The sequence below is a fragment of the Dromiciops gliroides genome, chromosome 3 (genome assembly GCF_019393635.1).
Source record: "Dromiciops gliroides isolate mDroGli1 chromosome 3, mDroGli1.pri, whole genome shotgun sequence".
NCBI lineage: Eukaryota > Metazoa > Chordata > Mammalia > Microbiotheria > Microbiotheriidae > Dromiciops > Dromiciops gliroides.
The window spans coordinates 404,120,802-404,146,714 of NC_057863.1; the positions used below are offsets into that span (position 1 = coordinate 404,120,802).

At 39.0% G+C, this 25,913-nt stretch overlaps 1 non-coding gene and 1 pseudogene across 1 annotated transcript; one reads left to right on the top strand and one right to left on the bottom strand.

Moving 5' to 3' along the window:
* Positions 1–10,744: 10,744 nt before the first annotated feature.
* On the bottom strand, positions 10,745–10,908 carry LOC122752268. Its single transcript, XR_006356044.1, has one exon. It is a non-coding gene; the product is annotated as a U1 spliceosomal RNA (small nuclear RNA).
* Positions 10,909–15,631: 4,723 nt separating this feature from the next.
* Positions 15,632–16,231, top strand: LOC122749731 (annotated as a pseudogene).
* Positions 16,232–25,913: the final 9,682 nt, after the last annotated feature.

Below are 25,913 nucleotides of genomic sequence, written 5' to 3' on the forward strand. Positions count from 1 at the left end.
AGTATGGTTTAATTTGCATTCAGATTCCATAGTTTTTTTTCTGGATGTGGAGAACATTTTCCATTATGAGTCCTTTGGAATTGTCTTGGATCATTGTATTGCTGAGAAGAGTTAAGTCTATCACAGTTTATCATCACACACTGTTGCTGTTACTGTGTACAGTGTTCTCCTGGTTCTGCTCACTTCACTCAGCATCAGTCCACTTAAGTCTTTCCAGGTTTTTCTGAAATCTGCCTGCTCATCATTTCTTTTTTTTTTTTGAATAGAATTTTATTTTCCAAAATATATGTAAAACCAAATTTTAACATCAATTAAAAAAAATTGTTCCAACTTCTCTTCCTCCTCTATTCCCACCCCCCACCCACTAGAACTCAAGCATTTCAAAATAAATTATACATGAGTAGTCATGGAAAACATTCCCACATTAGCTAGGTTGTGAGAAAAATACAGTCAAAAAACTCCCAAAACTTCAGACTGAGGAATTGTCAAAGAGAAAAAACATTTTTTTAAAAAAATGTGTTTCCAGGGGCAGCTAGGTGGTGCAGCGGACAGAGCACTGGCCCTGGAACCAGGAGCACCTGAGCCCAAATCCGGCCCCAGACACCCAACACCCACCAGCTGTGCGACCCCGGGCAAGCCACCCAACCCCAATTGCCTCACCAAAAAAGAAAAAAAAAAGAAAAGAAAAAAAATGTGTTTCCATCTATTTTCAGATACTATCACTTCTTTCTCTGTAGATGGGTTGCCATTTTCATAAGTCCTTCAGGGTTATATTGGACCATTGCCTTGCTGAAAATAACCACATGCTTCCCAGCAGATCATCTTACACTATTGCTGTTATTTTGTATACAGTGCATTTCATTCTGCTTCAGTTCATGTAGGTCTTTCCAGGTTTTTCTAATAGTATCCTGTTCATCATAACCTAAATAATATACCTTAAACTTGACAAAGAATTTTCTTCATATTAGCTCAGCAAAGTCATCATAACTATTTCCCTCCATCCTATTCCCTTCCCATGATATTTACTCTATTTTCTATCTTCTTTTAAATTATTCCTCCTCAAAAGTATTTTACTTCTGACTGTCCCCTCCCCTACTCTGCACTCCCTTTTTTTTTCACCCTTCCTTCCTTATCCTCTTCCCCTCATACTTTCCTATGAGGTTAAATAGATTACTCCTCCCAACTGGGTGTGAATGTTATTCCCTCCATGAGCCAACTCTGATGAGTTTAAGGTCTTTGAGCTAATTCTATGTTCCAAATTTTCTTCCTCCCTCTCTCCTCAACCCTCCCTATGAAATCAAGCAATTCAATATTTCATACTTGTGCTGTTATGCAGAACATCTTCACCTTCCTTGAAAGTATTTTGCTTTTTACTACTCTCTCCCAGAATCTGCCCTTCTCTCCTTCCCCTCTTCCCCTACCCCCTTATCTCCCTCCCCTCCCTCAGGGCAAAATATATTACTATACCCACTTGAGTATGTATGTTAGTCCTTCTTTGAGTCAATTCTGATGATATTAAGGTTCAATCACTCCCCAATTCCTTCTCCCTCTTCCCCTCCCCTCCATAAGCTTTTTTCTTGTTTCCTTCATGTGAACAACCTCTCCCCAGACCATCTCTCCCCTTCCCTCTCCCCCAGTCTATTTCTCCTACACCTCAACCCTATTTTAAGGATGTCATTATGGGTTAGTTAGTCATCATTTCTTATAACACATACCACAAGTAATAGAGGAGGCCAAAAGGGTTAACAGGGAAACTAAGATCTAAATTCTTATGAGCAGTAACTAGAGGGTTTGAGTCCTTATCAACAAACTATCAACAGAAGCTTAAGGAAACAGTAGCCTGGGATTAATAATCCTGGATGACAGGAAACAGAAACTATACCTAGAAACCAGATCTTAAGGTAAAGAAATATCCTAGAGAGTCTTGGGGTCTGATAAATCTAAACATGTTTTAGGAACATGTGCAGAAGGACCAAATATGTCCTTAAGTTCACTTTATGATGTTTAAGCCCCCAAAACACACCCCTAGTGAGAAAGGTACCTGGCCTGAGGAACATCTTAGGACCCCTGGACCCTATTCCATAATAGAATTGATGTGTGCTAGAATTAAGGGTCAAATTGATTGTGAGTTGTCCCAAAAGAATTACAAGACTCAGTGACTCAGTTTCCCAAGTTTTATTGCAATACTGTGAGTGACCACAGGGAGAGAACTAGAATAGTGGAAAGGTATCTCTCTAATAGTGAAAGAAAAGACAGTTATATTTATAATATGGATAAATTGGTTATCAGTCTCATTATAATATTCTCCACCTTAGGGAGGTACAGGGGAGGGCTTATCCTAATTTGGAGTTCCTGGGATCCTAAGCCAACCCCTGAGGTGGGTTCCTTTTTCAGTGGAGGTGTGTTTTGGGGGTTTACACATCATAAGGTGAACCTGGGGACAAATTTGGCCTTTTCAGCTCATGTCTCTTTCTGATTCCCATGGTTAGTTTCAAAACATCTTCATTTTTCATTTATTTTGAGTCTAAATTTCTATAGCCTGTCATTTTATCATTGTTATATAGTCTCAGGTCATCATGGTCTCCCTCTGTTCCTGTTATGGGTACTGATTACTGTGGATATGAGAACCTAGCATCCTGACTTGTAAGTTATCCATTAACTGGGGCCTGAATCCCTGTTAGAGCTCATATCTGAATTAGAGCTTGGGTTTTAGGTTTTTCTGTTAACCCTTTTTTTGCTTCCTACATCAGAATGTGAACCCCACACAAGGAGAAGATTAAGAAAATGAGGAAATAACCTACATTTTTCACTATAAATATAACCATTTTTCATCTCCCTAACCAAGACACTTTTCTCCTTGGTGTTCTTCCTGTGGTCACCACAGTCTCTTTTTTTTTTTGATGAGGTAATTGGAGTTAAGTGACTTGCCTAGGGTCACACAGCTAGTAAGTGTTAAGTGTCTGAGGCCGGTTTTGAACTCAGGACCTCCTGACTTCAAGGCCGGTGCTCTATCCACTGCACCATCTAGCTGCCCCACCACAGTCTTTTAATAAAACTGGAAACTGAGTCATTGAGTCTTGTCATTCTTTGGGACACCCCAAGATCAATTAGATCGATTAAATTCATCCCTACACCACAACTTGTTTAGCCATTCCCCAATTGATGGGCATTCCTTTGATTTCCAATTCTTTGCCACCACAAAGAGAGCTGTTATAAATTTTTCTTACATGTGGGTTCTTTTCCCTTTTTTATGATCTCTTTGGGATACGGACCTGGATCAAAGGGTATGCACATCCACATAGCCCTTTGGGAATAGTTCCAAATTGCTCTCCAGAATGGTTGGATCAGTTCACAACTCCATCAACAATGTATTAGTGTTCCAATTTTTCCACAGCTTCTCCAACATTTATTATTTTCCCTTTTTTGTCATATTAGCCAATCTGGTAGGTATGAGGTGGTACCTCAGAGTTGTTTTAATATGCATTTCTCTAATCAACAGTGACTTAGAACATTTTTTCATATGGCTTTAGATAGCTTTGATTTCTTCATCTGAAAACTGACTTTTCATATCCTTTGACTATTTCTCAAGGCAGAGGTTAAATGACTTTCCCTGGATTACAGGAACTACTGTCTACAGCCAGATTTGAACTCAGCTCCTCCTGAGTCTAGGGTGAGCATTCCACCTCCTGCATCACTTAGGTGCCCCCTCTAATTGAGTTGCTCAACAGCATTTCCCTAGAGAATTCTAGGAGATCTATGCTACATCTTACTGCCTAAACATTGCCACCTGGTTAAACAGCCTTTTATTGCACATTTTGAAGCAACCTGCTGACAGTGACCTGTGAAACAGTTTTCAGTTTGTTTTTCATAACAGCTTATGATAACTGCTGTTATCCCTGACTCTATATGATCCCATACCACATATATTATAATAGGGTGCTACTTCCTCAGATCCCATCCTTCAGAAGATTTGATACTACTCTGGACTACCTTTTGGGTGCCTGGTCTAGTTTATTTTCCTTTTATGTGATTTTCCTCTCTTTTAAGTAATTTTAACTGTTTTTGATTTTGATACTTGTGTGTGTGTGTATATATATGTGAGGCATTGGGGTTAAGTGACTTGCCCAGGGTCACACAGCTAGTAAGTGTTAAGTGTCTGAGGCTGGATTTGAACTCAGGTCCTCCTGAATCCAAGGCCAGTGATTTATGCACTGAGTCACCTAGCTGCCCCCTATTACATTTACTTTTAATTTTTTGATTCTTCCTATTATATTGTTGCAGTTACTTGTTTGTTTCCTTGGCTCTACTTGCTTCACTTTGCAACCTTTCATATAGATCTTCCCACGCTTCTCTATATTCACCACACACCTCATTTTTTTCATCATAGTAGTATTCCATTACATTCATGAATACAAGTTGTTTAGCCATCCTCCAACTGATGGGCATCTACTTTGTTTCCAATTCTTAGCTATCACAAAAGGTGCTGCTATAACTATTTTGGAGTATATGGAGAGTTTTTTTCTTATCTGTGTAAAAGGTAGGTGTTATCATTATCATTATCATTATTATTAAATATTTTTTTTTAGTGAGGCAATTGGGGTTAAGTGACTTGCCCAGAGTCACACAGCTAGTAAGTGTTAAGTGTCTGAGGCCGGATTTGAACTCAGGTTCTCCTGACTCCAGGGCCAGTGCTCTATCCACTGCGCCACCTAGCTGCCCCTGTACTATTATCATTGCCATTTTCTAGCATAGAGAGTACAGACACAAGCTGTGAAAGAGGTACAGAGGCAGATGGTGTGGCTGAGGGATGGGGAATGGGATGATAAAGGAAGGCAATGTGAGGAAGAGGATGAGGAGAGGGGGAGGCAAATAATATCTCTCACATAATCATGTATAATGTTTGAAAAGTCTGAGAGACATGAATTCTGGGTAACTAACAATGATTTTATTATTTGAGGCTAGTGAATAATTAATAAAAGAGGTCAGTGGCACTCTCAGGAATCAAAGATGAATTATGAAAGATGCTCAATGCTTATATGCCCTTGGAAAAGTGGGTGTCCATGACAGCCTGAAATCAACTCTGATTGGTTAACGAGTAATGAGAAGGAATATTACAATGAGAGGTAGCCCTATTCTAATTAAGTGCTGGCTACATGACTCTGATCATGTCACTCATGGACAAAGAGAGACTTATCTCAAGCCAGACCACTCCCTCCTCAGGTAATCTATATAGAAGGATCTCTCCTCTACCTAATCAGTGTACAAAGAACAATGGTAGGATGAGAATTCCACATAGCTTAGATTCTCTTTGTAAAGTCTTCTAGTTGGGTAGGGTGAGAAGCATGTACCCAGAGGATTTCTATCAGCAATGCTCTTCACAAGGACTGGGCTTTGAATGAAGAACTAGAAAGGGACATCCTAATTTAATACTTGGTTATTAAAATAAGAGAGAAACAATCATTGGTGTTGGGAGCACTTGGAAGCATGAGTTTGATGGAGATGGAGGAATGCTAGGGCTTGGAGTGGGCAGGAGTTTGGGGTCTGATTTTTATAGTTTTTTTAAAAAAACACATTAGAATTTGTTCATAAAATATTCAAATTATCTCAAATTGAAGTTAAAACTTTAAACTTAATATAGCTACATCATATCAAAGCTATCAGTACCACTTGGTGTTCTGCTAGTCTTACTGTGGATGTCTAGAACATATCTGAGATGTGGGTATCATAGGACCAAAAATTCCTGATAGCAGCACCCAGGTGGCTCCTTCTGAATTTTGTTTTTATTTGTTTCTAGCTCAATAAAATACTTTTTTTGGGGTAGTTTAATTGGTATGGCACTGAACAGGTAGATTAGTTTAACTGGAAATGTCATTTTTATTATATTGGGTTAGTCCACCAATGAAAAATTAATATTTCTCCAACTAGTAGCAGTTAGGTGGCACAGTGGGTAGAGTGCTGGTCCTGGAGTCAGGAGGATCTGAGTTCAAATTTGGTCTCAGACACTTGACACTTGCTAGCTGTGTGATCCTGGGCAAGTCACTTAACCCCAATTGCCTCACACAAAAAATCCCCCCAAAATATTTCTCCAACTATTTAAATGTGACATTATATAAAAAAGAATTTTACAATTATGTTTGTATAGTTCCTAGATTTGTCTTGGCAGGTATACTTCCAAGTATTTTATATTATCTATGGGTTTTTTTTGGGGGGGGGCTGGGTTTGGTCTATGGTTATTTTATTTTATTTTATTTTATTTATTTTTTTAGTGAGGCAATTGGGGTTAAGTGACTTGCCCAGGGTCACACAGCTAGTAAGTGTTAAGTGTCTGAGGCCGGATTTGAACTCAGGTATTCCTGACTCCAGGGCCGTGCTCTATCCACTGCGCCACCTAGCTGCCCCAGTCTATGGTTATTTTAAAAGGAATATCTCCATCCCTTTTTTCAGGACTTTGATGGTGATGTATAAAAATGCTGATTATTTATGTGGGTTTACGTTATATCTTGCTACTTTCTGAAATTGTTTCAACTACTCCTTAGTTGAATATCTAGAATTTTTGAAGTATGCCATCATATTGCCTGAAAAAAAGAGTTTTATTCCTCATTGCCCATTCTGATTCCTTCAAATTCTTCTTTTATTACTATTGCCAGCATTTCTAGTGCAATATGAAATAATATTGGTGATAATGGTCAGCATTGTTTCACTCCTTTTTGGGAAGTCTTCTAGATTATCCCCATGACAGATAATACTTACTGATGCTTTCAAGTGGATGCTTCTTATCATTTTATGGAAAAATCCATTTAGACCTATAGTTTCAAGTGCTTTTAATAGGAATGAGTATTTTATTTTATCAAAAGCATTTTCTATATCTATTGATTTAATCATATTTTATTTATTTATTAAAATTTTTTTTTGTGGGGCCATGAGGGTTAAGTGACTTGCCCAGGGTCACACAGCTAGTACCCGTCAAGTGCCTCAGGCTGGATTTGAACTCAGACCCTCCTGAATCCAAGACCAGTGCTTTATCCACTGTGCCACCTAGCTGTCCCAATCATATTATTTTTGTTGGGGGCATCTAGGTGGCCTAGTGGATAGAGCACTTGCACTGGATTCAGGAGGACTTGACTTCAAATCTGGCCTTGGATACTTGATACTTACTAGCTGTGTGACCCTGGGCAAGTCACTCAACCCTCATTGTCTGCAAAAAACCAAACCAAAACATTATTTTTGTTGCTTTTTTTTTCTTGGTGTAATCAATTGTGTTCATAGTTTTTCTTATGTTAAACCAGCCCTGCAATCCTGGCAAAAATCCCACTTAGTCACAAAGTACAGTCTTTGTGATATATTGCTGTAGTCTCCTAGCTTGTATTTTATTTAAGATTTTTGCATCAATATTCACTAGTGAAATTGGTGTATAATTTTCTTTTTCTTTTTTTTTTTTTACTTCTCCTAGCTTATGTATCAGCACCATATTTCTTTCATAAAAAAGTTTCATAGAAATCCTTCTCTGTGGATTATTCAAAATAATTTATTCAATATTGCAATTAATCTTTAAATGTTTGGTAGAATTCACTTGTAAATTCCTCAGGCCCTGATGCTTCTTTTCTTTCTTTCTTTCTTTTTGTGAGGCAATTGGGGTTAAGTGACTTGCCCAGGGTCACAAAGCTAGTAAGTGTCAAGGGTCTGAGGCTGGATTTGAACTCAGGTCCTTCTGAATCCAGGGCCGGTGCTCTATCCACTGCACCACCTAGCTGCCCCACTTCTTTTCTTTTTGCAGGGCAATGAGGGTTAAGTGACTTGCCCAGGGTCACAGAACTAGTGTGATGATTTTTTTTCTAAGAAAGTTCATAAGCTCATTTATGGTCTATTCAATTTCTTTTTCTAAAATAGGTTTATTTAGATATTCTATTTCCTCTTGTTAACTTGGGTTAACAATTAATAATTTTGTGAGCATTATCCCATTTCACTTAAATTGTTAGATTTATTGGTGTGTAATTAGGCAAATAATTAAATAATTGTTTTGATTTCATATTCATTAGTGTTATACTCCACTTTTTAATTTTTGATACTAGTGACTTGGTTTTCTTTTCTCTTTTTTAAAAATAATATTAACCATTAATTGGAGAATGGCTGAACAAATTGTGGTATATGAATGTAATGAAATACTATTGTGCTGTAAGAAATGATGAGCATAGAAGATTTCAGAAAAACCTAGAAAGACTTAAGTGGACTGATGCTGAGTGAAGTGAGCAGAACCAGGAGAACATTGTACACAATAACAGCAACATTGTGTGATGATCAACTGTGATAGAATTGGCTCTTCTCAGCAGTGCAATGACCCAAGACAATTTCAAAGAACTCATGATGGAAAATGTTCTTCACATCCAGAAAAAAGAATTGTGGATTCTGAATGCAGATTGAACCATACTGTTTCTACTTTTTTTTTCTTTTTTGAGGTTTTTCCCTTGTGTTCTGATTCTTCTTTTACAACATGACTAATGCAGAAATATGTTTAATGTGATTGTACATATATAACCTGTATCAGATTGCTTTCTGTCTTGGGGAGGTGGGAGGGAAAGGAAGGAGGGAGAAAAATTTGGAACTAAAAATCTTATGAAAACTAATGTTAACTATCTTTACATGTAACTGGAAAATAATAAAATACTTTTATGATAAAATTACATTAAATTAAAAAATATAAAAAATTATGTTAACCAATGGTTTATTTTTTCACAAAACTAACTCAGTTATTTTTTAATTCAATAGGTTTCTTACATTCAATTATATTAATGTCATCTTTAATTTTCAGAATGTCCAATTTGATATTTAATTGAGGATTTAAATTTGTTATTTTTCTGTTTTAAAAAATTGTATATCCTATTCATTGATCTGCCCTTCCTCTATTTTTTTTTTTTGCAGGCAATGGGGGTTAACCTTCCTCTATTTTTTGACGTAAGCATTTAGAGATATAAATTTCCCTCTGATTGCTGCTTTTATTGCATTCCATAAGTTTTGGTATGCTATCCCATTATTATAATTCTCTTTAATAAAATTATTTATTGTTTCTATGTTTTCTTCTTTGATTCAATCACTCCTTTAAGATTAGGTTATTAGTCTTTAATTAATTTTTAATCCATCCTTTATTAAACGTGATTTTTATTGCCCTGTGATCTGAAAAGGATACATTTAATATTTCTGCTTTTCTGCATTTGACTATAAGGTACTTATGCCCTAATATGTGGTCAGTTTTGGTAAATGAGCTATGTATTGCTGAGAAAAGGCATATTCTTTTTTTATTCCTGTTTAATTCTTTCCAGATGTCCATTATACTAGCTTGTGTAAGATTCTATTCATCTCCTTGACTTTTTTCTTATTTTTGGGTTAGATTTCTCCAGTTCTGAGAGGGGAAGGTTGAAGTCCTCTATTGTTATAATTTGTTATCCATTTCCCCCTGTACTTCATTTACTTTTTCCTTCATAACTTTGGATTCCATAGCATTTGGTGCATATATGTTTAGTATTGATATTACTTCATTATCTTTTTTTTTTTTTTTTTTAGTGAGGCAATTGGGGTTAAGTGACTTGCCCAGGGTCACACAGCTAGTAAGTGTTAAGTGTCTGAGACTGGATTTGAACTCAGGTACTCTTGACTCCAGGGCCGGTGCTCTATCCACTGCACCACCTAGCTGCCTCTTACTTCATTATCTTTGGTATCTTTTAACATGATGGAGTTTCCCTGATTATCTCTTTTAATTAAACCTATCATAGCCTTAGATTTCCTTATAATAAATCCATGAGGTTGATTATTGCAACAACAGTAATGGATAATATTTATATAGTATCTTATACCTGACACAGAATTTTCTTCACAATAGCCCAGCAAAGTAAGTAGCATACTTTAGTCATCATCATCACCCATCCATCCTCATCATCACCCTCAATCAATCCTCATTGGGGCAGCTAGGTGGCACAGTGGATAGAGCACCAGCCCTGGATTTAGGAGGACCTGAGTTCAAATCCGGCCTCAGACACTTAACAATTACTAGCTGTGTGACCCTGGGCAAGTCACTTAACCCCAATTGATGCACCCCCCCCCAAATCAATCCTCATCAATCTTCCTCCTCATCAATCATCTTCATCCAATAATCATCAGTCAGCCAATCATCACCCCCAACTTACATTACTCTTGCCTCTGTTTCAAAATTTTTTTTCAAGTTACTGTTAGCTTCCCTTCTTCTAACAGAGGTGATGGATGTATTCAGGTTGCAGAATGAGAGTTGTTGCGTGTTTTGGTTTTGGTATTTTGTTGTGGTCAATGAGGCATTTTGTTTTGCCTGTCTGTTCATACTTCTTGGAGAATGATTTTTTTTCTTTTTGGTGGGACAATGAGGGTTAAGTGACTTGCCCAGGGTCACACAGTTAGTAAGTGTCAAGTGTTTGAGGCTGGATTTGAACTCAGGTCCTCCTGAATCCAGGGCTGGTGTTTTATCATGCTTCCCTTATTAGAACGGGTTTTGTTTACCCAGCAGTAAAAGGCGATAGGGAGAGAAAATTAAAAAAAAAATTTTTTTTGTTAATTGAAAAGAATGTATTTAATTAGAAACCAAAAACTGGTACTTAACTACCCAGAATTACCTCGGGCAGTTAAAGGATCATTGGGAGATATTTAAACATTCTGCCACTAAACTCAGCAGACTGCAGCATCTTAGGAACATAAATTGATAAATACTTTTTTGAAAACCTTACATCAAGGGAGATCGCGAACGCAGTCCCCCACTACCACAAATTTTGCAGTCGAGCTTCCCGCATTTGGGGAAATCTCAGGGGTCAGCCCATCCGGAGTGCAATGGATAAGCCTCGCCCTGGGGAAACCACCTTCGTGATCATGGAATCACGCCTGCCAGGTAAGTATGTTTACAAGCCACACGCTCCACAACCCCCTACACACTCACACACACTTAACACACGACGATCCCACAAGTCAACCACACACTCTCCACACACACAAAACACGCACACCCCCAAGCGCTTCAACTCCTATCAACCCGCCTAGCCCGGCCCACGCTCAAAATCCACCTTTTCCATACAAACTAACCGCTTAGAGAAAAATGTCCACAGAGGTCTCCTCATCTGCATAACGGTCTGCCCCTAATGCCGTAACCCACCACGCCTGCCTGCTGGAGACCGCCATCTATTGGCGGATCAGCAGAACTTGGACTGAACTCCGACATAGACTTCCAGTAGAGAACGGGAATTTGTCAGTATTCAGCCATCAGCTCTTGCGAAGCTCATAATGAGAAGCTATTAGATCTCTTTAGCCATCTACATGCAGTGTGTGCCATAATGTTCTTTTGTGATCTAGTTTATAATTGAATTTTTCGTCTGCGATATTTACTTCTTTAGATTTCATATCACCCTTTTCAATACCACCAGGTATTTCTTGATTTATCCCTGTAAAAAATGTAACGTGATCCAAGCTACCCGTTTCACTGAAACATTAGGTGAATAAAAGATTGGACCTAATATTTTTCTCAGTAACAGAAACCCAGATATCCATAACCAGAGTTTTGTTGCTGTTCTTATATAGTCTTTTTCAGTCATGCCTTATTCTCTTTGTGATCCCTCTTGGGGTTTTCTTGGCAAAGATACTGGAGAGGTCTGCTATTTCTTATCCAGCTCCTTTTACACATGAGAAAACTGAGGTAAAACAGGGTTAAGTGACTTGCTCAGGGTTACCCAGCTGTTAAGTGTCTGAGGCTGGATTTAAATGGAGGTCTTCCAGACTCCAGACCTGGCATGCTATCCATTTTGCTTCCTCACTCACTGCCTTTATACTAGAGTTTACTTGTGGTAACCTAGACTTAATTAACATTTTAGACAAATTGAATTGCTTATATTCATAAGTGATGTAGGGGTGGATTTAATTAATCATGAGTCATCCCAAAGAATTATAAGATTCAGTGACTCAGTTTCCCAAGTTTTATTAAAATACTGTGAGGCTACAGGGAGACACCAAGGAAATAAGTGTCTTAATTTGGGAGATGGAAATGGTTATAGTTATAGTGAGAAAAAGTAGGTTATCTCCTCATTATCTTAATATCCTCCATAAGGAGGTACATGGGAGGCTTTATCCTAATTTGGACTTCCTGGGGTCCTAAGACAACCCCGGAGGTTGTCTTTTTCCTTGGAGTTGTGTTTTTGGAATTTACATGTCATCAAGTTGTTAAGGCTAAAATTCTAGCTAAACTGTCTAAAATATCTAATGAGTGGTCACCAATAACTTATAAACTTTAGCAAGAGTTAGACTTTTAAGCATTTATTAAGGAGAATAAAAATTTGGTAAAGAGAGAGAAAGGCCTACATTCATCTATTAAAGGGAGAGCACATTTCTAGCTCCGCTCTCTACCAGTGTCCTCAGGAAAGAGCCCCAGTCAGAGCCTCAGGCTCCCCCCTTCTTCCTCCCACCAGCAAATGTCACTTCCTGACGCCCAAGAAAAGACTCCTGGTCTTGCCCTCAAAGACCTTCACTTCAAGGTGGAGCTTTTCTACAGTAAGTCTCCAGCAGGTGGCGTCATTCCAATCAGTACAAAGTGAACCTAAGGACATATTGGATCTTTTCTGTGCATGTTCATAAAGACATGCTTAGACTTGTCAGAGCCAGAGGGTCTCTGTGTTTATGATATTTCTTTACTTAAGGTCTGATTTCTAGATGCCCTGTCATTTAGGAATATTAATGGATATTAATGGTTAATGGTCCCTAGTTACAGTTTCTGTTGATGGTGAGGGTTGATAGAGACAAACCCTCTCATTACTGCAAGAACACAAACCTTAGTTTCTCTGTTAACTCTTTTAGGTAATAATAAGGAATCAAGCCTCAGTTTATCTGTTAACCCTTTTTAGCTATAATTGATAGGTTATCTGTTAACCCTTTTTAGCCTCCTCCATCAATAAGTATAATGCTGACAACTGGGTTTTTGAGACTATTGTGTCTAATTTCCCTAGGAAAGTTAAAGAGGATGAATTATGTCATTCTGGTTGCCAAGCAGCCCGTCACAGTTAGCCACAATTATTAAATGACAATAACCAGGAAGTATTCTAGCTACAGAGACCATGCAGGAGAAGTCTTTATTGTGTACATAAGTAAATTACAAGGTGTGTGTGTGTGGGGGAAGCCTGGTCACCTTGTTAGATATAAACACTGTACCTGTGTGACAGGGGGATAGAATGCCTGGCCTTTGCAGACAATCTTCTACATTCTTCAGTCATTTTCTTTGATGCTTGAAACAGTTAGTGAGCACACCTCATAGTCACCATTTCACTTTCATTCCAGAAAGTTCGGGTCTTTACTTAACTGATGGCCAAACACATGAGTGATTCCCATACAATCTTGTATCCAGAACAACTCGGTATCCAGTATGAGTGAGGAAAATGTCTCTGTCTATTTGGGAATGCCCATGGGAAATTCAGCCAGTGATGCTATAGCCAAAAGGCCAGCAGAATCAGGCTTGACCAAGCAGCCAGGGACATTCGCTGGCCAAAATATGTTCCTTCTTTCCAGCATCAACTAGAGCAGTTTTGTCACCGGTATTACAACAACTGTCTTTCTGTCCTGGAATACCAGCTTCCCTTTCAGTGTCATCTATAAATCTGTCAGAATGATGGTTGGGAAATTGCTTTTCTAGAACTAACTCGGTGGTTTCTAACTGTTGGGTTTCTAGAAATATTTGAAAATCCTCTTAGGCATAGGGACTAGATTGGAACGGGTTAACAAAATATAGCATGATTACTGTACCTGAGCAATGACTTTGGGGTCATCAGCTGGAAGACATGCAATGTGACTCCAAGGCTCTAGCCAGGATACATAAAGTAACAAACATATAAATCAAATAGAATGCATTAACAATGTATTTCAGTTAAAAGTAGCCATTCCCCATAAAGAATATTTTGTTCCTGTATTCATCATTGTGAAAGTTCTAATGTTACATTGTTTGAGTTTGTTCCCCTGGATGGACACACTGACCAGCTACATTTTATCTCTTTGTATATATATTGAACACTCTGTAATTAAACTTTGTCTCCTGTGTTTGACTGGAGATCCCTATTCTTCTCATTTGCGACTCTGGTGCTTAGACATGGAGGAGGATGGGGCTTGCCTTGTAAACAGAAGGGAGACATAGGAGAGACCTTTTCACTGGATCAGAACCCATGAGTAGGAGCTGGTATAATTGGAATCGTCAATTCCATTGGTGGTTGCAAATTGGAGTGTGTTTGTGCATTTCCTTGTTGATGTTTCTTGCATTCTGTACCAGACTAAGTCAAATCTCCTTTCCATAAGACAGCCATTCCAAGTGGCAAAAACAGTGTATGTGGGAAGTATGGAAGAGAAGGGAGGAGATAATGAAGCTAGCAGCCTGGTGCATGTTTGGAATACAGAGAGTTCTTTGAATAGGTATTTCCCAGGGAAGACCAACTTCATCTCAGCTTGACCATCAGAGTCCCTAGGACATTCCTACCAAGGCAGAGGGTAGATGAGGTCAAACCAGGCCATGTGAACAATGAATGTGAGAAATCTCAGCCAAGGTTAAAGGGCAGGAATACAGATATGCCTGGCTTTATGCAGCAGCAGGCTGGTCAGAATGAACAAGGAGAGTGACAGGACTTAAACATGGGAGATCTAAGGTGGATGTGGACAGGTCTAGTTCTCTGGTGGATGAGATGACTGACACAGAGCTGAGAAACCAGTTGAGATGGGAGGGGAAGCCAAAGGAAGCATGCAAAACATGATCCACATGGCCAAGTTAGAATTAGACAAGCTGGTGAGATAGGGGATATGGAGAGGGAGCAATGACAAGATATCAAAGAAGTCAGGGACTAGCCTGAGTTCTCCCCCAAACCCCTCAAAAAGATGTTAAATATTGCCTCAAGACAAGTTCTGAAGTGGGAGGAGCCACAAAAGGATGGGTATGAAATAATTTCCCAGCCCAAGACAAATTAGAAGGTTAGTCAGAAAGGTCTGTTGCACTGGGGTGAGAGTGGAGCACATTCCAGTGCAGGCTGTGGCCCAGCAAATCTGCAGTAGGCTTTGGGGGACAACTGAATCAGTGGTGGCAGTAGCAGTTTCCACACCTCTCAGCCCACAGACTATAAGAAGGTCAGATAACTGGTCAGAAGGAAATTACAAGGGTCCCTTTACTGCCACTTGGGGGAAGAACTCTGTGGCATTCTCCCTTCTTGGATCTGGGTTGAAGTCCTGAGTCTCAGTCCTAGGGCAAGGAGGGGCACTAGCACACCAGAGCTTGCAGCTACAGGGGAGCTAAGACCCTGGTCACAGTTCCGGGGCTGAAAAGAATGCTTGTGGTTGCACCTAGACCAGAGCACAGACCAGGAGAGCAGTAAACACACCTCTCTGTAGATCATATCATCAGAAGAACCATCAACTTATAGGACTCAAGAATTATCTCTGAAAACAGTTGCACCAAAACCCCAAAGCTTAAGACAGTGCCTCCTCCACTCTAGAAGCAGAACCCCACTTTAGCATAAAGTTAAAAGTCAAGAAATAGGTTAGGAAAATGAGTAAGTAGCAGGAAAAAATCTTGACTATAGAAAGTCACTATGGCTCTTCCTAGCCTGGCGCTCAGTGAGGCGGTGCCATGTTCAGCTCCAGCGCCAAGATCATGAAGCCCAATGGCAAGAAGCCAGACGAGTTTGAGTCTGGCATTTCACAGGCTCTATTGGAGTTGGAGATGAACTCTGACTTAAAGGCTCAATTAAGAGAGCTGAATATCACAGAAGCTAAGGAAATTGAAGTTGGTGGTGGCAGAAAAGCTATCATCATTTTTATTCCAGTTCCTCAGCTAAAATCTTTTTAGAAGATCCAAGTACGACTAGTTTGTGAATTGGAGAAAAAGTTTAGTGGCAAATATGTGGTCTTTATTGCTCAGAGGAGACTTCTTCCTAAGCCAACAAGAAAAAGCCGTACAAAAAATAAGCAAAAGCGTCCCAGGAGCCGTACTCTGACTGCTGTGCATGATGCAATCCTTGAAGACCTTGTCTTTCCAAGTGAAATTGTTGGCAGGAGAATCAGTGTGAAACTAGATGGCAGCAGACTCATAAAGGTCCATTTGGATAAAGCACAGCAGAACAATGTGGAAAACAAGGTAGAAATATTTTCTGGCGTTTATAAGAAGCTGACAGGAAAAGATGTTAATTTTGAATTCCCAGAGTTCCAGCTGTAAATGCATAAATGATTAAATAAAGTCCATTGTTCAGAAAAAAAAAGTCACTATGGTGATGGGGAAGATCAAAACACAAACTAAGAAGACAAAAAAGTCAAAACTGCTACATCCAAAGTCTCAAAGAAAAAAAAAAGTGAATTGGTCTCAGGCTGTGGAAGAGCTCAAAAAGGATTTTAAAAATCAAGTAAGAGAGGTAGAGAAAAAATTGGGAAGAGAAATGAAAGAGATGCAAGAAAATCATGAGAAAGATCAACAACTTCATAAAGGAAGCACAAAATATACTGAACAAAACAATACCTTAAAGAACAAATAGTAAAAAGAGGCCCAAAAATTCACTGAGGAGAATTCCTTAAAAAGTAGAATTGGCTTGGAGCTATGTCCAAAGGGCTATGGGACTGTATATATCCTTTGACTCAGTATTACCACTGCTAGGTCTGTATCCCAAAGAGATCATAAAAAATGGAAAAGGACCCATATATACAAAAATATTTATAACAGCTCTGTTTGTGGTGGCAAAGAATTGGAAATTGAGGAAATGCTCATTGATCTGGGAATGGATGAACAAGTTGTGGTATATGAATGTAATGGAATACTATTGTGCTATAAGAAATGATGAGCAGGCAGATTTCAGAAAAACCTGGAAAGACTTAAGTGGACTGTTGCTGAGTGAAGTGAGCAGAACCAGGATAACATTTTACACAGTAACAGCAACATTGTGTGATGATCAACTGTGATAGACTTAGCTATTCTCAGCAATACAATGATCCAAAACAATTCTAAAGAACCCATGAGGGGGGCAGCTAGGCGGCACAGTGGATAAAGCACGGGCCCTGGATTTAGGAGAACCTGAGTTCAAATCTGGCCTCAGACACTTGACACTTACTATCTGTGTGACCTTGAGCAAGTCACTTAACCCTCATTGCCCTGCAAAAAACAAACAAAAAACCAAAACAAACCCAAAACACCCCCCCCCCCCAAAACCAAAACCCACACCTCATGATGGAAAATGTTCTCCACATCCAGAAAAAAGAACTGTGGATTTTGACTTCAGATTGAACCATACTGTTACTTATTCCAGACTAGCACCCTCCCCTCCTTCCCTCCCAAGTCCTCCTGCCCCCCCCCCCCCCGACGTTTCTTCGACCCTACTCAGTTTGAAGAAGTTACAGAAGAAGAATCTTTGCCCCTTTTTCCTGACATATAGAGAAGTAGGGAATGTTATGGGCCTGGGGTACCTCAGAAGTTTTCTGGGGGAACTCCTTCTTGAGAAGCTAAACCAAAGGATAGACACACCTGAAGAGAGAAGTGGCACCCAATCGGGACTGAGTCAACTCCAGGACCTAAATAAAATGTTATTATTTTATTCTAATTGGATTTGTGTGTGAGAGGGTATAATTCTTTTTTTTTTTTGGGGGGGTGTAATTCTTTAAAGAGGAATTCCTCAGGACCCCAAATCTCACATACCAATTTCCCCCATAACAGCTGGATTCTCATGTCAGCTTCTGCTTTCAATCTAGTATGATTTGTTTTGGTTGCAGTTTATTTTATTTTATTTTTTTTGGTGGGTCAGTGTGACTTGCCCACACTGGGTCACACAGCTAGTGAGTGTCAAATGTCTGAGGCTGGATTTGAACTCAGGTCCTCCTGAATCCAGGGCTGGTGCTTTATCCACTATGCACCTTAGCTGCCCCCTTGGTTGCAGTTTAGGAAGAAAACTTGGCTTCCCACAGCTACATAGTTGGACGAGGGAGGAGCATTTTAACAGGCAAATAATGTCTTTGTATCCTGAAAATAACAACCCTCAGGAAAGCTCTGGAGTTGAGAGGACCCGAGTTAAAATTTCCTCTCAGATACTTACTACCTGTGTGATCTTGACCTTAACTCCAATTGCTTTAAAATATCTAGAGCCATCTCCATTTGTGCTGATATCTGTCTTGCCCCTGCAACCTAGATTGTTCTGTAGATGAGAATGAGGTTGGTGACCTTGCACAGCCCTTCCCCACTTAAATCCAATTCAGTGTCAGTCATTACATAACTGAATGTCATGGTGCTCTTTGAGAATGAAGGTTAAACAATATCCCCACTGGAAGGGGAGTTTTCACAAGGGTGCAGCCAACTCTGATTAACTAACAATTAATTACCAAGAGATGTGAGCACCCTCCAGAGAGGGGCTGAAAGTGACATCATGTTGCTCTCTGAGAGAGACTATCCCTATACCCAGACCACTCCCTACCTTGGACAATTTATACAAAAGTTTCTATCTCTACCCAAGACTGACTGAATAGAATTCACCCTAGATTAGAGATTACTTGTAAAATTGGGTGGGGTCAAATAGAGGAGAAGTTTAACTCAACTTTCAGAGAGTTGGCCTTGAAATGAGAATAATGGAAAAAGGGGGAAATCTGAATCTCCCCAAGACATTGGTTATTAATAACAATTTCTCTCAGGGCTAATGTAGTAGTTTGTGTTAGAATTTGATTCTTCAGAGCATTCCATTCCTCTATTGTAGTTTATCTCCTATATATTTCAGGCCACAGCATCTTTCTGTTAACTCTTTGAAATCTGGTTTCCCATAGTCAAAGGTGTATGCTTGCCTATGCTTGGCTAATTTCTTTCCTATCAAAACCACTAAGATGTAGTAGTTACTTTATCTTAAGATTCCTTAAGATTTCATTTATTTTTCCTTACAAATAGAATTGTGTATGGAGTGACAGTTTCCCCCTTCACTTTCATCTTTTTGATAAGGGGAGAAAGCATGTGGGTCCTTAGGATTCCTCTGTAAAGAATTACACTCTCAAGTCCTATTTAGGAATAAAAGAACAGGTTTATTGGGGCACAAGAGAAACTAGCCAGGAGGAAGATTTTAGGAAAAAAAAATGCTTTCCTCCTTGACTAGCTTGGGGAATACCCTTTTATAGGGCTAAGATAGCGTGGGTAAAAATGTCCCTTATTGGGTGATGGGTTGGGGGTCGTCTGGTGGTGGGCTGGAGTAGTTTGATGGTCATGAGCAATCTGGTGATGGGCATTAACCCTATCCCACTGGGTCCTGGGTCTTCTCCTGGTGTAGCCATGCCCAACAGGATTACCTCATCCAGGTGGTGAGGAGGGCTGGAATGTAGGGTGGTGGTCCTGGAGTTTGCTCAATTCAATCTGGTGCTGCTTATCTCTTTTGGGTGTGTCTGTCCTTGGTTGAGCTCAAGGACAAAGAGAGGCCTCCTTGATTTCAGGGGAAAACTTCTGGGGTTTCAAGGAAAAAAGTTCCTTGACCTCCCCAGACAACTTCTGGGGTAACCGGGGCCCATAATCCTCCCATAAAATTTTTTTTTTTTTTTGGTGAGGCAGTTGGGGTTAAGTGACTTGCCTAGGGTCACACAACTAGTAAGTGTTAAGTGCCTGAGGCTGGATTTGAACTCAGCTCCTCCTGACTTCAGAGCCGGTGCTCTATCCACTGCACCACTTAGCTGCCCCCCTCCCATAACATTTTGAAGTATAAACTTATTAACACAAATCAATCTATTTGGGTCATAGAGAGACTTTCAATTGCTGGCCTTCTAATGGAAGTCCCTCATTACTATTGGACTGAAAGCTCTGTGGAAGATTTCTGATCTGTTTCCTAATCTCATCATCCATTTCCAACTTCTGGTTCAGGTGGTCTATAAAATATTCCTACCAGATCATATCTATTTCTTCCTCCATTAATGGCTACTCAAATACTCCTTTTCCATGCTTCCCCTATATACCTGATATATTTCCTCACAAATATATATATATATATATATATATATATATATATATATATATATATATATATATTTGGTGGTGGTGGTGGTGGTGGTGAGGCAGTTGGGGTTAAGTGACTTGCCCAGGGTCACACAGCTAGTAAGTGTTAAGTGTCTGAGGCCGGATTTGAACTCAGGTCCTCCTGAATCCAGGGCCGGTGCTCTATCCACTGTGCCACCTAGCTGCCCCTACAAAAAAATATTTTTAATACACAAGGCTTAATATATATTACCTTTAAATATAATGTGTTCATTTTGAATAAGATTTATTTGATCATAACCATATTTCAGCCATCCAACCAAAATATGAAGTTGAAGTCAGCAGTTTTTGTCAAGAACTATACATGAAATAGTATAAAAACATTTGTTAAGTGTTTACTATATGCCATTCACTGTTTTAAACATGTATTTATAGGCTTTTTTGTTTGTTTGTTTGTTTGTTTTAAGTGAGGCAATTGGGGTCAAGTGACTTACCCAGGGTCACACAGCTAGTAAGTGTTAAGTATCCGAATCCGGATTTGAACTCAGGTCCTCCTGACTCCAGGGCCGGTGCTCTATCCACTGTGCCACCTAGCTGCCCCTATTTATAGGCATTTGATGTTTCTTTAATTCCACTTACATATTTCATATGATTATTAGCTCTGCCAATTCTCTTTCATCATCTCATATCTCAAATGGTCTAGAATCTTTTCTCTAACTTCTCAGTTCTCACCAACTTCTTTCTCTGTAGAGAATGCACAAATTAAGTTAAATTAATAACATTTATTAACTACCCACTGTGTGTAGAGCACTGAACATGGAGCTCAAGGAGATTAAATTCTTAGGTAAAACATGGTCACTGTGGAGCTTATAATCAAGTAGTGAATAAAGAAAAAATATTTATAATAACTATATTATACAGACAGAAAACAAAAACTATAGAAAATCTTTGAGAAAAATTATCCAAATAAGGAAGCTCTTTGAAATTTTCATGGGTAAAGTAACATTTCTGTTTGGGGAGGGAAGGGAGAATAGGAGAAAAAATTGGAACTAAAAAAATATCTTTACATGTAATTTGGAAAAAAAATTCAAAATAAGAAAAAAAAATAAACATTCACAAGCCTTATCTGAAATGGGGATGGGCTGGAAGACTTCCCAAAGGCCCCAGCTCCAGGGGATTGATTTGTATTCATTGGATTGACTGACTCTGCTGATTGACTCACTTGAAGTTGACTTGATTGAAACCACAACTACCTGAGATGCTGGATCTCATTGGGGTGTAGACTCTGACCTCAACACAGGACCACCCTCAAGTCCAGGGAAGCAGTGGATTTGGGTGATGCTAGGCAATTAGCTTGAAGCAGTGTGTAAGAACTGCCTCTCCTCGGGTTGCAGAGGAAGCTTCCACTCTCAGTTTGGGTTTTGAATAGGCTCAAGGTGGAGGACTTGAGGAAGAACCAGGCCAGGCTGGACCTCTAGGTTAGATAGGCCTTTTCTTAACTTTCTGACCCAAGTGTTCTCTTTTTACTAATACTTGGTATGCTTTAATAAATGCTTAATGCCCCCAAAGTGGTGCTAAAGCTTCTAATTTATAAGTAACAAATATATTGCAAATCCCAGCTAATTTCCCCTATATTTGGGACAGGAATAAGGTGACCACACTAAATTTTAAACACCACAGAGAGAAGTATGAAATGTAAAATAGATAATTTTGATTATATTAAATTAACAAAACAAATGCAATCAAAATTAGAAGGAAAGCAGAAAGCTGGGAAACAACCTTTATAGCAAGTGTCTCTGATAAAGGCCTCATTTCTTGAATAGAGAATTGAGTTAAATTTATAAGTAAACAAACCATTTCTTTATTGATAAATGGTCAAAGGATATGAACAGGCAGTTTTCAGATGAAGAAATCAAAGGTATCTATAGTCATATGAAGAAATGCTCTAAATCACTTTTGATTAGAGAAATTCAAATTAAAACAATGCAGGTATCATCTTACACCTATCAGATTGGCCAATATGATGGGAAAAAAGGAAATGATAAATGTTGTAGAGGATGTGGGAAAATTGGAACACTAATGCATTGTTGGTAGAGCTGTGAACTGATCCAACCATTTTGGAAAGCAATTCAGAACTATGCCCAAAGGGCAACCAAAATGTGTATACCTTTTGATCCAGCAATACCACTACTAAGCATTACTACATGAGCATAGTATTATAAAAAGGGGGGGAAGGACCTATATATGCCAAAATATTTGTAGCAGTCCTTTTTTTTTTTTTAGTGAGGCAATTGGGGTTAAGTGACTTGCCCAGGGTCGCACAGCTAGTAAGTGTTAAGTGTCTGAGGCCGGATTTGAACTCAGGTCCTCCTAACTCCAGGGCCGGTGCTCTATCCACTGTACCATCTAGCTGCCCTGGAAATATGTTTTACATGATTGAACACATATAACTAATATTAAATTGCATACTCTTTTAGTAATAGGGGAAGAGAGGGAGGAAGGGAGAAAAATTCAGAACTACAAATCTTGTAAAAATTAATGTTAAAATTGTCTTTATATATAATTGAGGGAAAATACTATTAAAAATGAAAGAAGAGACATTGAGTAAATTGGTCCCTCTGTTCATCAGGCTCCCTAAAGATTCAGAAGCCTAGCAGGCAATGGATTCCAAAGGGAGATCAAGGCCATTAAAGCTCCTCTATATGTAGGGATATTAAGGTTCTTAGAGTCTGAATAGAAATTACTGCAAGGGAAAACCACACAGCCAGATCTGTGTGGTTCAATTTTACTATCTCTCACAAAGGAGGAGAATTTTAATGGATCCCTTCTCCATGGCACCTTAGCAAAAGGAACTTTTGACTAGGCTTTCATTTTTTATTTTGGAAAACTTGCAGAAGGCACAGAAAAATTTTCTCTCAAACTAACTTAGCCATGTAAGTGTCTAAGACTACTTTCTCTCTCTTTTTTTTACTTCTTTTTCTTCCTTTCTGTTCATCCCCTTCTCCCCTGCCTCCCACACACCAGAGAAGGGGAAATCATGGACTCATTAATTGATGAAATTTATTAAATGAACCTCTAGTTGTGTACAAGTCACTATGTTCTTATATCATGGGGAACCTGATCTATAACTGGGGAGAACCTTAGGGGCCACCTAGCACAATACCCTTATTTTACAGAGGAAAAAACAGTACTGGGGAAAGTTAAATTACTTGTTTAAAACTAGAAAGGTTTGGTGTCAAAGGCAGGATTTGAACCCAGGTTTTTTGACTACAGAGGTGGTGTTTTATTCACTTTACCCTCATCTTGTTATTTGACTTCCATGTTTCTGCCCCCTGGAATGACCATACCAGAAAGAGAAATAAAGGAGGGGCTTAGGAATAAAGGAGAATTCCTAGGAGAGTAGATAATATGCCCCATCCCCCATAGGATTTACTATAGAGAGAATGACCACCATTTATGAAACATGATACTAGAGACTTTTGGAAAAGATGCTAGTCATCCAGATTTTTCTGCCAACTTCTTAGAGATGCAGAATTTCCTTTAACTGGGAAGGGGTTATATAATTACAATGAAGGCTTCAAGTGCAAATATCTCTTTGAGGGTTAACTATTAATATAAATTTATTTATTTATTTTTTATTAATATAAATTAATAGGATTTTAGAAATAATTGAAATTCATAGACTTTAGAAAGAGATGTTAGAGATTATCCCTATTCTGTCATCCCTTACAGATACCAGTACTTAGGCTTGGTGACTCTGATCATTAAAAATGGAGTAGGAGGGGCAGCTAGAAGGCGCAGTGGTTAAAAGCACCAGCCCTGAATTCAGGAGTACCTGAGTTCAAATCTGGCCTCAGACACTTAACACTTACTAGCTGTGTGACCCTGGGCAAGTCACTTAACCCCAACTGTCTCACTAAAAAAGAAAAATGGAGTAGGAGAGGCAGTAAACTATCATGGATAGAGAACTGTCCTCAAACTCTTAAAGACCTTGGTTGTATGATGGACAAATAACTTCTCAGTGTTTCAGGTATCTCTCAAAGACTATAAGTTACAGAGAAAGTGCCAATCAGTATTGTCCTTGTTAAATCACAAATCCAATCAAAAAATATGGAGCAGAACAGTCAAGTGAAAAGATCCAAGCAGTGGTTACCTGAAAGATGTCTGAACAGATGGCTAAAGAATCAAGGGAGAATGGTCTAAAAAGACAGGGATGGGGGGCAGCTAGGTGGCGCAGTGGATAAAGCACTGGCCCTGGATTCAGGAGTACCTGAGTTCAAATCCAGTCTCAGACACTTGACACATACTAGCTGTGTGACCCTGGGCAAGTCACTTAAATCCCATTGCCCTGCAAAAAAAAAAAAAGAGAGGGATGTCTAAGGGAGGACAATAGGCAGGCAAAGCCAAGTATCAGAGTAATTTCATAACAACTAGGAGGTACAAATCTAGGAAGCTGGCAAAAATGGAGACCAAGTAGAGGGTAACAATAAAGGTCTCAGCTGTAGGACTGTGGTTAAAGCTCCAGTTGCTAGGAGATAAAGTGAGATCAACACAAGACCCTGGTGGGCTATGAAACAGAGACATGAGTCCAAGGGAACAAAATAGATGCAATTTGAGAAACCAGGGTACAAAGTTGGGGAACCACCTTGGACAAGGAGGGGACCCAATTGCTAGAGTCAAGTCCAAGGTTACAGGTAGACTAGCAATTAGACTGACTTAATTCTAAGTCACTTGAATTAGTTAAGCTGATCTATGGGTCACTATATTTCCTTGCTTCTGGACATTAGTCATAGTACTTTGTGCAGGGTTAAGCTTTAAAATGATGCTGAGAAGCCTTAGCCACAGTGTGAAAGATGGAAGTAGTCAAGGGTACTAAACCAGTCATTGCAAAAGTGTTTTCTTAGACAGTCATTTAAGCTCTCCTTGAATATCTTCCTTGATGGGGAGCTTACAACTTACTGGGTACTTCCTTTTATTACTGATTATTAGATTAGATATTTTAGTACCGATTATTATTAGACAATAATTTAGTTGCTAAAATTTTACTTATGTTGAATTGAAATCTGATTTTTTTTCCCGAAGACACAAATTTTACAACTTTTTCTAATAATTGATTTAGATAAAGTATCCTTTGACTCCAAATTCTAGGAGAGGGGGGAAACTGGTACAGAAACAGGTTGCTAGTTCTACTTAATAGACATTTATCCAGTGCTGTAGTTTCTTGAAGACTTGGACCTGTCCCATACCTGTGGCTTTCAGTGGCTGCAGCCTGCTTACAGCAAAAGAGACAAGGGAGGCTCCAAAGGAAACTTATATGGTACAGGGGGAAGGGCACTGATTCTAGAATCAGAGAAACTGGGTTCAAATCTTTCCTCTGACATTTACTGGTGGTATGACCTTGGATAAAACATTTAATCTCCATTAACCTCAGCCTTCTCATTTGTAAAATGAAAGTGTTGAACTAAATGGTTTAAGGTCACTTCTAGCCTCATATCTATGATACTATGGTATTTTATGAACTTTTGGGGGCCCTGAGCACAACTTTCTCTTTGATTCATTCCCTCTTCTATGTATAGCAGAAACTTAGTTCATATTATCATAGTCCAGAAACTATGAAACTTTAAAACAATTTAATAGCTTTAGATTTTAGTTGATGACATGTGTATCTTGTCTAAGCGATTCAGCTCTAAGTTTCTTCAAAGACCTCATTTGTATGAGTCGAGTTTTTTTTTTTTAAGATTCTTCTGAGAAGTTCAGGTTTACTGTTGCTCATTGAGCAGCCAACTGATGCCTGATCACTGTCCATGTCATAAACTCTACAGGTAGGTAGGCTAAGCTGTCTTTAGTAAGCCTAGAATTGGATGTAGCCTTTTCATTTCTTAGCTTTTAACACACCCCAGGACAGATTATTAGATCAGAACTG